The sequence below is a fragment of the Lipotes vexillifer genome, unplaced genomic scaffold (assembly GCF_000442215.2).
Source record: "Lipotes vexillifer unplaced genomic scaffold, Lipotes_vexillifer_v1.1 scaffold1064, whole genome shotgun sequence".
NCBI classification, from domain to species: Eukaryota; Metazoa; Chordata; class Mammalia; order Artiodactyla; family Lipotidae; genus Lipotes; species Lipotes vexillifer.
In genome coordinates, this window is record NW_006792862.1 from 97,080 (window position 1) to 110,270 (window position 13,191).

Consider the following 13,191-nt stretch of genomic DNA (forward strand, 5'->3'; position numbering starts at 1 on the left):
GGGGGGGGGGGGGGGGGGGGGGGGGCGGGGAGGGGAGCTGATTTGAGCCAATACCCTTTCCAACTCTGAGCCTTTGAAGTTAAAACAGAAAATTATTGGAAAAGACGTTCCATTATGATCACATTTTGTCTGAAATTAGCATGATGTCTAGATGAGTACTAAATGGTCGCGTTAAAAACAGGTGGAAAACCTGTAAAGAAATGTTGCCTGTGTGTGACATTTTAGAAAAAGAATAATTTCCTGTGCCCAGCCCTAAGCCAGTTGTCATGGTGTGTGTAAGGTTTGGTCTCAGTATTTTAAGAGGGATATTGGAGGAAGTTCAGAGAAGAGCAACAAATAATTAAAGAAGTGGAAAGTATGACACGTGAGAATGAAATAAGGATTGTTTAGCCTGAAGAAGAAAAGGCTAAGGAAGGGATTCCTTAATAACATCCTTCTGTGTCTGGCCAGTACCGCTCCATAAAACTAGGCAGAAAACAAAGAGCATCAGTCTTCTAAATCTGAGGACTCTGCTGGGATTGGCTGGCCTTTTTGGCCAAATCTCAGTCTCCAGAATTCCAAATCTGTCTGCTGTGCCTGAATCCTGCCAAAGTCCTTGAACTTGACTTCTCACTCCCCAGGTTGTCCAGTATCTTCAAGAACTTGCATGGTTAGAGCCTAGCTTTCTGCCCTTCCAGTCCCCCTCTTGCCCACATGCATACTTACAGCCTCTACACATCACAAGGGTGTGTGTGTTTCAACTGCAAAGTCCACCAATAATTGCAGGTTACTATGACATTCCTCCTTCTCTACTGAGAGTCACAAGGTCAGGACTATAAGACTTGTATAAAGTTAAGTGATTGGGTTTGTTGTGCAACAGAAACTAACAGGGTATTGTGAAGTAATTATACTCCAATAAAGATCTATTTAAAAAAAAAAAGTTAAGTGTTTCTTTGGGCTTTTCAAAATAGCCAGCCACATTTATCGCTGCCTGAAAGAGCCCCAATTCTGAAACCAAATCCTTCCTCCCTTCTTATATTTCCAGCTGTCTGCTGGACATTTCTACTTGGACATTCCACTGGCACAAACTCCAAATGTCTTTAACTCATGAAATCCAGATCCTACTCATGGCTTCCTCATCTCTGTTAATGATACTGCTGCTCTTTAGCTCACAGAGCCTCAGGCATTTTCTACTTCTCTCCTCCCACCACCTCCCTCCCCACAACACAGAGCTAGACTCCAAATCCTGTCATTTTTTCCCCTCACATTGCCTCTCCTCTATTCCTTTCCATTCTCACTGCCACCTCACTAATGCACTCCTAACTGTGCTGTTTGAACTGTGTCCTAACTGATCACCCTCCGTGTACACCCTCCCTGCCCCCACGTACCACAGCTAGATTCATCATACTCAAATATCCTTTCAGTTACTTTATCCCCAAACTCAAAGATTTCAGAAAAAATCTGGAAGCAAACAAAATCACTTAACCTAGAATTCGAGTTCCTTCACTTCACCTCTCCCTATAGCCGATCTGGTTTGCTTTATTACCTCCCAAAGCAGACCAAAGACTGTAATTTTTATTCTCTAGAGTTTGGGAAGTAATCACCATCTTCCCCTTCGTTCTTACAGAGGCCAACCCAGAGCCAAGTTTCAAGCATCAGCAGTTTGTTGGGAGTTTCAAGGAAAAGGGGTAGCTGAGGGTGAAGTGACACAGGAAAGGGAATTAGCCAATAATGGGTACATTATTAAATCTACCACAGTAGGTAACCACAATCCCACAGAATTGATGTAAAGTACACCCCACAGAAATATCCTAGCCAAGGGGCAGGAGAATAGGAATATATATATATATGCCAACACTCATCAGTCATGGATTAAGGGCTGGGGGCACTCATTCATTCTCAGACATTCCCAGCCTGCTATGTTCACAGGCATAGTAGCTCCCCAAGAATGATGCACGTCTTAGCCATGAGAAGTGACGTTGGCATGCTCAGAAATGGTAAGGAGATTTGAGGAGAAATGAGAAAAGCAGTAACAGCATCTTCTTAGCCACCATGCCTTTGTTCATGTTATCGCTCTATTTTAAAAGCTCTTCTAAAATAGATATCTAATAAGGACCTACTGTATAGCACAGGAAACTCTCTACTCAATACTCTGTAATGACCTATATGGAAAAAGAATCTAAAAAGGAGTAGATATCTGTATATGTATAACTGATTCACTTTGCTGTGCAGCACCAACTAACACAACATTGTAAAGCAACTATACTCCAAAAAAAATTAATTAACAAAAAATTAAAAGTAAATGCTCTCAAGGAAAAAAAAACAAAAACAAAAAAACTCTTCTCCAAATCTCTCCTCTTCCTTTCATTGGGCCAACTTCTGTCAGGCTCAGGTGCCACCTCCTACAGGAGGCCCAACTTGAGTGCCTCATCCTATATCAGGATGGGTTAAGTATCCCTGCTCCATGCTTTCTAACTGTTTAAACAAAACTCTCTCATTTTTGACAGTCTTTTACTAGAAAGTTTGTTTATCAAGGGCAGGCTCCAATTTTTCTTCATCATTATACTCAGTACTGGCACATAATAACATGTATTCATTCATTCAGTTGTTCATTCACAATGCACCCACTGTGTGCCTACTACATCTAGGCACTGTTCTAGATGCTGGTAAGACATATATCAGTGAAAAAAACAAAGTCCCTCCCTTATGTAGCTTTTACTCTGGTGTAAAGAAAGAGATAATAAACACATAATGGTGATAAGTTGTAGAGAGAAAGTAAATTAGGAAAGCTAACTAAGGAGGAGAGGCTATGCTGAAATTTTGAAATGGGCTGTCCCTTCACTGAGAAGATGATCCTTGAGCAAAGACCTGAAAGTGGTGAGGGAGAGAGGTAGTCATTCTCTATGGAGGAACTGTGTCCAGGAAGAAAAACAGGAAGTGCGAAGACCCTGGGCCAGAACATGTCTGAAGTTCTGGAAAGGAGTTCAGTGACTGTAAGATTAGTAGGATATTAAGCCTGGGTGGTAACAAGCAAGGGAAGGGAAAGGTAAACAGATAATCAGACAGTGTGATAGTGTGGAGCCTGATATCAACTTTGACCTGAAGACATTATGCTAAGTGAAAGAAGCCAGTCACAGAGGGACAAATACTGCATGATTCCACTTATATCTAAAATAACCAACTTCATAGAAGCAAAGAATATAATGGTGGTTGCCAGGGGCTAGGGGGAGGGGGGAAGCAGAACTACTAACCAACAGGGGTGAAATTTCAGTTTCTCAAAATGAGTAAGTTCCAAAGATCTGCTGCACAGCATTGTCTCTGTAGATAACACTACTCTATTGTACACTTTAAAAATCTGTTAAGAGGGTAGATTTCATGTTTAGCATTCTTACTGCAATTGGAAAAGAGAGAGAGCACCATTTGGATGGTTGCAAGCAGAGCAGCGTAGGTTTTGAAAAGGATCGTAGATGCCAAGTGAGACTAAAGTAAGGGAGATGGGTGGGAAAATGAACCGCAAAGTCTGGAGGCCAATTTGGAGTCTAAGGCAGTGGTCCAGGAGATGATGGTGGTTTCAGCTTGGTTGGTAACAGTAAAAGCAAGTCAGGTTCGAAATAGATTTTTGATTGTAGGGCCAACAAAACTTAATGGTTTGACTGTGGGTGTAAGAGGGAAAAAAAGGAGTCAAGATATTTATTCAATGAATATTTGTTGAATGAATGAAAGGTAAAGCCTTGAAAATACATATAAAAGCCCTAGGGGTGGAGAAGGAGGGAGGGGTTAAATGCAGTAGATGAGAAGGAAAAACAACCAGACAGCCAAGAGCTGAAACTCAGAGAAGCCAGACCCAATAGGGGGTGGAGAAGGAGAGGAGTCAGCAAAGGAGACTGAGAAAAGTCAGACAAACCGGAAAACATCTACTGAAGAGAGACTTGGGAAATGGGAAGAGGAAGGCTGAGAAAAGGTCATTGATTTTTAGCACTGGGGACACGAGTTTAATATCACACTTTAGATGGGAGCAGAAAGGACAGTGAATGTAAGGTCCAAACTGGAGATGAGGGAGTGGAGGGTCCCGTGAAACAGAGCTTTCATTCTATGACTCTTCAACTAAATCAGACCTCTCCTGCCCATGTCAGGGGGCCACCTTTCTAATTGTAGGGTGAGTAAGTTGCCACCAGTCTGAAGGTACCCTCTATATATGAGAGGCTTGTGGCCCCAGCTGTTTTCTTTTTAAATTCTTTAAGTTGCAACTTGAAGAGAACAATTTCCAAAGTGACTTTTTCAAGAGTTGGAAATCCAAACAAAACCAGTGTGAGAAAAGAAAGTGAACTGCTTAACAGATGGTAAGCAAAATAGATTTCTTCAGCCAACAAAAACAATTATTTATCACAGGGGAAATGTGCCTTGGTTATCTTCTGAAGGTTTTTACTCCTCCCTCTGGTTTCAAGAACCCTTTATTTATGAACCCTGGTTCTCATTCAGCACATCTAGCCAAAGCACCATTTTTTTTAACCTCCATTATATGTTTTAGTCATCTGAACATGATTATATAGAATCTTCCCTCTGCAGATATGAATTGTGAAACCCTTGTAACTAGCAGAATGATGTCAGATGTAAAACTATACGCAGCCAGATTCAAAGTTAGAAGAGCAGGCCACGATAGTAAAGAGAGCCAGAGAGTATACAAGTGTTCCAAAGATGATCCTAGCAGATGTTTTCTGACTAGTCACACTGATTGGGACAGAACTATCTAGGCCATGAGTCACCAGCAGACATTTGTGGCTTCTGCATTCAGTCTTCCAAACATATTTTACCAAAGTTTTAAGCTATGACATATTTATTGCCATAGGTAACTCCAGAATAACATTAATTATGATTAACATAATTACATAGCCTAGTGTCAAAAATTTCTTGTTCAGCTGTAGTTTCTCATGTTTTTTTTTATGGCTCTCTGCTCTTATGGTCCCTCATTCTCCTGCTTCCCATGACCATTGAACTCCTTTCTCTGGAATCATCTCTGTCCAGAGGCAGATTTGCCATGAAGCTAATAAAGTTTAAGTGTCAGTGTCCCTCACTTGCAAAGGCCTCTGTGAATGTTGGGAGTGGCTGGGGATTGTACAGTATCCTGGGCTGGGAAGGAAGCCAGTTTGTTATCAGGAACAATTACTAAGAAAGCATTTCTCAGAAACTATCCAAGGAGATCTTAGGAAGAAAAGACTCGAGCCCAAGGATCCCGTAAATTTTTAAGTGGTTAGATTTTCTTTTCTTATCCTAAATAAGTACTCACTTCTTTACCTTATTTTATATTTGTAACTCTATTGTCTTTTTTTTTCTTAACGATCCCTAAAATGATATAAACCTTAGGCCTCATTAAACTTTGATTCACTCCTTGTCCTATCCCTAGAATCTAGACCCACTCCTTTCCATAAGTATTGCGAATGTAAGGAGTCTACAATCAACAGTTTCTGGGCTCAGCACCGAGATGGGTCTTCCTTAGTCAACTAGGATCCTACACTCTGCCCAGTTTCCTATAATGAAATTGTTACCTTATTCCTCTGTGACTGAGCTCTTCCTTACACACCTGTTATTTTTTTTTTAATTTATTTATTTTTGGCTGCGTTTGGTCTTCATTGTGGTGCTCGGGCTTCTCATTGCGGTGGCTTCTCTTGTTGCAGAGCATGAGCTCTAGGTGCACGGGTTTCACTAGTTGTGGCCCACAGGCTCAGTTCCTTCGTGGGATGGGGGATCTTCCCGGACCAGGGCTCGAACCAGTGTCCCCTGCACTGGCAAGCGGATTCTTAACCACTGTGCCACCAGGGAAGTCCCCTTTATGTACCTTAGCTCAAGCATCTCAGTCCTTATCGTGGATCACTGTCTGATAGCCTACTTCATCTCAGACCGAGATCTTTCCTTGTCATCTCGTAAATCTCCGGAGAACAGAGTTCTGTAACTGCCTCCCACCTCTGAACCCCCTCCAGGCCTCCTGCCCCACCTGCTATTGGATGCTTCCTTATGTCCCCTGCCCCATTACTGGCTGGTCTGCTTGTTCTGGTCATCTCTGTCCTGGCAGAGCTGATTTTAATAGAATTGAACTTAACATATGTTGATTTCAAGTGTCTGAGTTAACAGAATACTATGAGTTAAATAACTGAATTATAATGTCACTTGGTGAGATCTCCAAGAATGCTTATTTGAAATGAAGCAGAGCCTAACTAAGAAAATATACAAATCCATCACACAATAAAACAGATGTAAGTAACTCTAATATTAGATATCATAAAAAGAACAGAGAGGATAAAATAATAGAAAATCATAAAGGTTATTATAAATGGATATTATTTAGAAATGTGTCATAAAAGTATTATTATTTTTAATCCAGTATTATTTTTAATACTAGTATTATTTTTAATCCATCATTCCTAAAATCTGGAAAATGAATTTTGTGACATACACTAAGGAAATATTTTGGCAATGGAACTGAAGGAGAATTTACTGTAAAGGGTGTAGCAATAGGGAAGAGCATGCCTTGCCCAGTCTGAATGCAACACCCAGGATTATAACTATTGTCTTCTTTAGAGCATTTTCCATTACAGGTTTCCAAAAGGGATGGTTTGCTTCAGATATAATTTTCTGTACTATAGACACAGATAATTCACAGAGCCCCTTCATACTTTTTGAAGCTAGCCATAATGATCATGTAGCCCATTTGCTGACTGCTTCTGAGCGTCTTCATATTGTATGTGAAATGTTCAGTGAACTCCCTGCAGGTAGCCATTTGGTGACTGCCTTCTAATTTATATTTTACTTCAATCACAGTGTTTTTCTTAATTGCTGCTCTAGTGTTACTTTTTTCCCCAACGGTTAATATGATTCTTAAAAATCACAATTTAAAGATAACTATTTGGCCAATTTTAGCCCAAAGTGAAAACACTATTTAGGTGCAAAGGATTGCGGGTATTTTTTTCTTTTAGGTATAGACTATAAAAGGCAAATAATCATTTAAAGAAGAAGTTTTGGGCTTCCCTGGTGGCGCAGTGGTTGAGAGTCCGCCTGCCGATGCAGAGCATACGGGTTCATGCCCTGGTCCGAGAAGATCCCACATGGCCGCCGAGCGGCTAGGCCCGTGAGCCATGGCCGCTGAGCCTGTGCGTCCGGAGCCTGTGCTCCACAACGGGAGAGGCCCCACAACAGTGAGAGGCCCGCATACCGCAAAAAAATAAAAAGAACAAGTTTTTAAACAAGAATTGGGTTTTTTTCCTTAAAAATTTAAAAATCTCTCAAATTGAGAAATATTAGCATTCAATTATTCTAATATTTCCTTTTGAATTCTACAGTTTTTCAGTAATTATATTGTATGAACAAATTAATGTTAAAACAAATTAACGTTACAACTAGCATCCACACAGAAAAATTGCCCCAAATCCATCACAAAGGCAAAAATCCCTTTTCTTCCTTATTCCACCCATGATTTCCTTAAAGTATAAATCTCCATGCTCCTGGAGGGTAGGGAAGGGGGAATTCACCGGAGGGATGCGTTTCTGGCCATGCCGGTTAGGATAGGGGATCTACATAGACCTTCCTATACATACCTCAAACCAATCCTTTTGCTTGTAGCTCTACCACTTAAACTTACATTCCAAGGAGTTTGATAGTTCCCAATTATAAGCCTTTCACTAGAAAAAAACTGTCTTGTTTCTTGTTGAAATCCCTGTTCTGCAGGCAATCAGGTTTCAGCTTCCTCCTCCCTGCTAAGAGAGTTAACATGGATTTATCTGCTTTACATCTGCCCATAATTTACTGACATCATCCACTCCCATTCTATTTATATCACCTTTTGGGTTTACCCATTTGGATTTTATTCCTTCACTTACATTTTAGTGGGATTTCTGGAGAAAGTAGACATAAAGGCATGTGTTTAATCTGCTATGTTTAACCAGGTTTCTGTTTCTTAGCTATAGTAAGTCTCAACTTCCCCATCAGTAAAATGAGAATATTAATAGTACCTACCTCATGGTGTGGTTGATGGATTAAAGGGGCAAAGCATGAAAAATTTTAGTATATTTCCTAACACATAGAAAGCAGCAACCTAATATTTATTAAGGTTATATAAGAAATATACATACATTTACATAGAGTAAATAATACATAGGAAAATATATTTCCCTCTGCCTCACCCAGCAAATAATTATCTCTTTGTGTTATAAATAATTATATTTCTGTAATCATTTCCTAAAGGAAAATTATGGATTTTAATAAAATAATTTGTGAGAGGGGGCAGATGAGACTTGAAAATGGATCTATAAATATTTCTAATATTTCCAATTCTGAAACTTTCATTTATCAAAAACTGAGGGACTACCCTAATCTTGCCCGATAGAAAGTCTCATCACTAAAGGATACATGAAGTCCAAGTGATCAACATATTATTCAAGGTATATTCTTAGAAAACTGTATCATCAAGATGAATGCAGTCACTAAAGAATGAATTTCGTGGTGCCTGGACATTCCATTGAAAAAGGGAAGCAGTTAATCATCTTATCACTAAAGGGTTTCCCTGATCCCAGCAGCTGCAAGTCCTCCCTCCCTCTCTGCCCTGCCTGGTATTTCATCTGCATCCCTTCATCACCCTTGTTATCTCAAAGTTCACATACTTCCTCACACATGGGTTGTATTCTCCTTTGGGGCAGAGCCGGGCCTGATTCATGTTTGTATTTCTCACAGTCCTGGCATAAAGCCTTGAAAACTGCTGGCGTGCCATAAATATCTGATGAATGAATGACTACATTTGTTATTTTCTCCCTTTCTGTCACATGCAAAAATCTAATTCATTGGCCCCCTTTTCTAACCCAGGTTTCACTAATTGATATATTTTTATTTTACTTACTGTACTCGGAATAGTAAAACAGGACATTGATTTTTCATTTTTTTGGTTTTAGGCCGTTGACTTTTCATACATAATTTTAACCACCCCAGATCCAAAGACTATCATAATTGCACTTCCCTGTTTTTAATTGCTCTTTTCTTTTGCATCATTATATATGAATCTCCATTTCTCCACATCTTTTTGGTCAGATGCTAGGAAGCTGATATTAAGCCTGTCAACATGTATCATTTTGGGAAGAGCGATACATGTACTTTTTCAGTCCTGTGAGGGGTGTTTGGTTGAACCATACTTTTTTTTTCCTGCCATATTCTAAACTTTTATTATAAATGAAAAACAGTGTTAGTTTGCAGTCTTACATTTTAACTTATTGTGAAACGTATCAGAATTTATCTCAAAACTGGCATTTAAAAAATATTTAAAAACAAGTGTGATAATTTATCAAGTTTGAAATAATATGTCAATAAGAACCAAAAATGTTTTCTATAGGAGTACCTCTCTTATTGAAATCCAAGTCAATGGAAAAAGAAGAGGCAGCTTATAGGCAAGTTTACAAAACTATACCTAGTTGATAAAAACTTTTTCTGATTTTAATAATATATAGGCCAGTACTTTATAAAGTCTACTAATCTTGACTGGGCTTTATTAATAACACGATGTCATGATGATTTCCTCAGAAGACATTCATTTTCATATCAACTGTTTACTATAAAATATTTGTTGTTTCTCCAGTGTATAGAATTATGAAATTTTTTAAGGACAAAAGTTACATGTGTTTTGAGGGGCTAAATATGTAAAGTTTAATTTGGGGCCATGGGAATTTATTTAAACATATGCTTGTTTTCTTATTGTATAGATAAGTAGGTCTTGGTGTGCCCCTAGCAATCATTACACATATAATAATATAATTCATTGCAATCATGGGGCTAGAAATTTCAAAAAATGAGTACAGTGTATTGGATGAAATTTGAAAACATAGAAGTATTTGAAGAAAGAATTTTTGAATTAGCGATCCTTCTTTTATTTTTAAAATGTTTCCCATGTGCCTGCCTCCAAAGCCTGAGGACCAAGTCTTGCTATGTGTCTTAGTGCACAGCAGATCCTTATCAGTACATGACGGCAGCCAGAGTTATGTTGAAGAAAGCATTTTAAAATCTGGTTATTCACAGAAATGGAATCATAGTGTGGGTTGTGTCTGGCTTCTTTCACTCAACGTAATATTTTCGAGATTCATTCATATGGCTGCCTGAATCAATTGCTCCTTCTTTTGTGTTGCTGGGAATAGAAATCAGAACAGTAGTTGTTGCTGGGGTAGGAGGGGGATTGACTGGAAAGCAAGATGAGAGAATATTCTATGGCGATGGAAATGTTCTATATCTTAACTAGTGTACTGTTTACATAGGTTATATATTGGATACCATGTTAAGATTTGTGCATTTGATATGTCTATGTAATTATACTTCAATACAACTAAAACTTGATCTAAAGGAATGAGGTGATCTGGAGAGAAATGTTTTAAAGAGGTTTTTATAGATAGTCTGTGCTTGTTTTATCTGTCAATAGAAACATATTTATGGTTCCAACTAAACTGCCCTGGTTTATTATTGCTTTCCTTTGAAGAAATAAAATGTGCTAACAGTATTTTATATCAACAGAGGTAGTTCAAAGGTCTGGATGAAAATATCTTTTATGAAAACCATTTTGATGCTTTATTAAATGCCAAATATATTCATTCATTTGTGAAGTTTTGAGCATTGTGGACATCCTGAGTGATGGGGCTAGAGTGTGTTGAACTCAATAGAAGTATTCGCAATCCTCCTGGAACCTCCAAGCTATCAGAGAGGACAAAGGTGGAAAGAGGAATTACAAGCGTGATAAGTGTCACGAAAGGGGGAAGCACAAAGTGCTTGGAATTGGGTGAGTGTGGGAGGCTAACGTAGTCAGGGAAGACTTTGATGAGGAAATGTTCAAACAAGGACCTGAAGGGTGAGCTGAAGGAGGAGCTGGGGAGAGGGTGTCCTGGGAATCTGAGGATCACAGGCAAGAGAGCAAATATAAATTGCTGACTAGTAATGAGCAAGGGGTGTGGGAGGAGAAATGGACTAGAGAAGGAGAATGGAGTGAGGGTGGGCGGGCCGGAGAGTTCATACTGGCAGAGGAGACAACATAGAGCATTAAAGGCTATGGTGAAGATTTAGGCTTTGGCCCTTGGTCACCATCAAGAAAATCCAAGTTGATATTGTGCTTTTCTCGTCAATTGTTACTGAGACTTTCATATGTCCATCTATGAAAGATATCTATGTGGCTTTTTGATGCATCATTTGAAGAAGGGTTTTTGGTCCCATGACAGCGTGAAGAGGTGGTCATTGACATGAGACATAGGTTTTACATTTCCCTGAATCATCACAAGGCTCTGCTGATACAATTTGACATCATCGTTGGTGTCACTAATCTCTTGTGTAGTTCAGCAATAAAACATGTAGCCTCTCCTAGAGGGATGTAGCTGACTGTAAAAAGTAGGATGATTCTACTGAAATAATAATGAATAAGGTCACCTTTTGTGCCTCAAGGTCTTCTGCTTCTCCAGAGTTCTCACTGGAAATTGCCTTCTCTCACCTCCCAGCCCCCTTCGCGTGACAGGCCCAGAGTTATACCAAGGCCTTCCATCTGCCTTGCAGGCTCTAACTCCAAACCAACTTCCCCCATGAAAACATTTTTCAGCATTCTGAAATATGAATTAAGTTGATATAGCATTTTAATTATACTTTCATAGAATTGCTTGAGAAATAGACATGTCATCTTGGGTTGTAACAAAAACAAGGTAGAGCCCACCACGTGTTTTTAAAGTTATGTCAGTGCAATTCTGTTTTAGGGAACTTTGCGTGCTAGTTCCAAGAAAAGATTTTTGATCAAGTGTGAATTTTCAACCTTACAAATAGTGTAACTCTTGCCCTACCCTTTTAAACTACAAACTAAATTTGAAATAATCACATTGCTTTTAATCTACAGTAGGACATGCAAAAAGAAGATGGGTAGTGACTTTTCTAAAAGAAAAAAAACCCATTAATTTGCTGTGCAGTTTAATAAGATTTACCTAAGATGTCTAACTCCAAGATGTTGTCATATCTTTTTTATAACAACCTTTTCCTCATTTTTCATTCTTCACATGAGCTAAGCACATATGAAAGAACAAAATTCAATAACAACAAAAAATTTGTTTTTCCATAGGAAGTTTCAGGAATTCAAAAATTTATTTTTAATCATTTGCCAACCTAAGACTACATGCTCCCAGGGAGTTTTCTCTACCATTTCCATAATAGTTTGTAGAGTTCTTTACTTCTTTCCTCAAGATTCAACTCACAGTTGCAATCTCAAAAGAATCCTTTGTCTTCTACTTAATAGAAAAAGTGGAAGCCAACAGTGTGAAGGTTTTTGAACTACCTTCTCTCCCTATTCCCATTGCTCCGATGAAAGATGTAAGTTCATTCACTGCCAACACTGACCCTCCCAGGTGGGTCCCTCCACCTGTGCTCTGGGATGAATCACTTCAACTCACTCACATTCTGGACCTTATCAATGGCCTTCTCTCCTACACCTGCAACACCTTTCTTTGCACTTTCCTAAAGCACTTGTATACACTACAGATTCCATTATAATAAAATCAAAAGACCCACTTTTTTGGCTCCACATAATCATCCACCCAATTTCTGGACCAGAGACTCTCAAACTTTTTGATTTTAGCAACACCTTACACCCTTAAAAATTATTAAAGGTCTTGAAGGACTGAATGTTTGTTTGTCCCCCCAAAATTTATTTGTCCATATGCCCAAAGGCTTAATCCCTAATGTGATAGCATTTGGAGGTGGAGCCTTTGGTAGGTAATTAGGTTTAGATGAAGTCATGTGGATGGAACCTCCATGATCGTATTAGTGCCTTTTTAAAAAGACCTATCTTATCCTCTGCCATGTGAGGATACAACAAAAAGATATCCATCTGCAAACTAGGAAGAGGGTGCTTACCAAACATGGATTCTCTTGACACCTTGATCTTGGATTTCTCAGCCTTCAAAATTAAGAGAAATAAATACTTGCTATTTAAGCCACCCAGTCCAAGATATTTTGTTATAGCGGCCCAAATTGCCTAAGACAACTCCCAAAGACCTTTTGGTTATGTAGGTTATAGTCATTGATATTTACCAATTCAAAATTAAAGCAAACTTTTTAATATTTATTCATTTTAAAGTACAAGTGAAAAAGCTACTATACATAACATAATTAACATATTTTTAGGAAAAAAACTATATTTTCCATAACAAAAAGTTTAGTAGGAAGAGC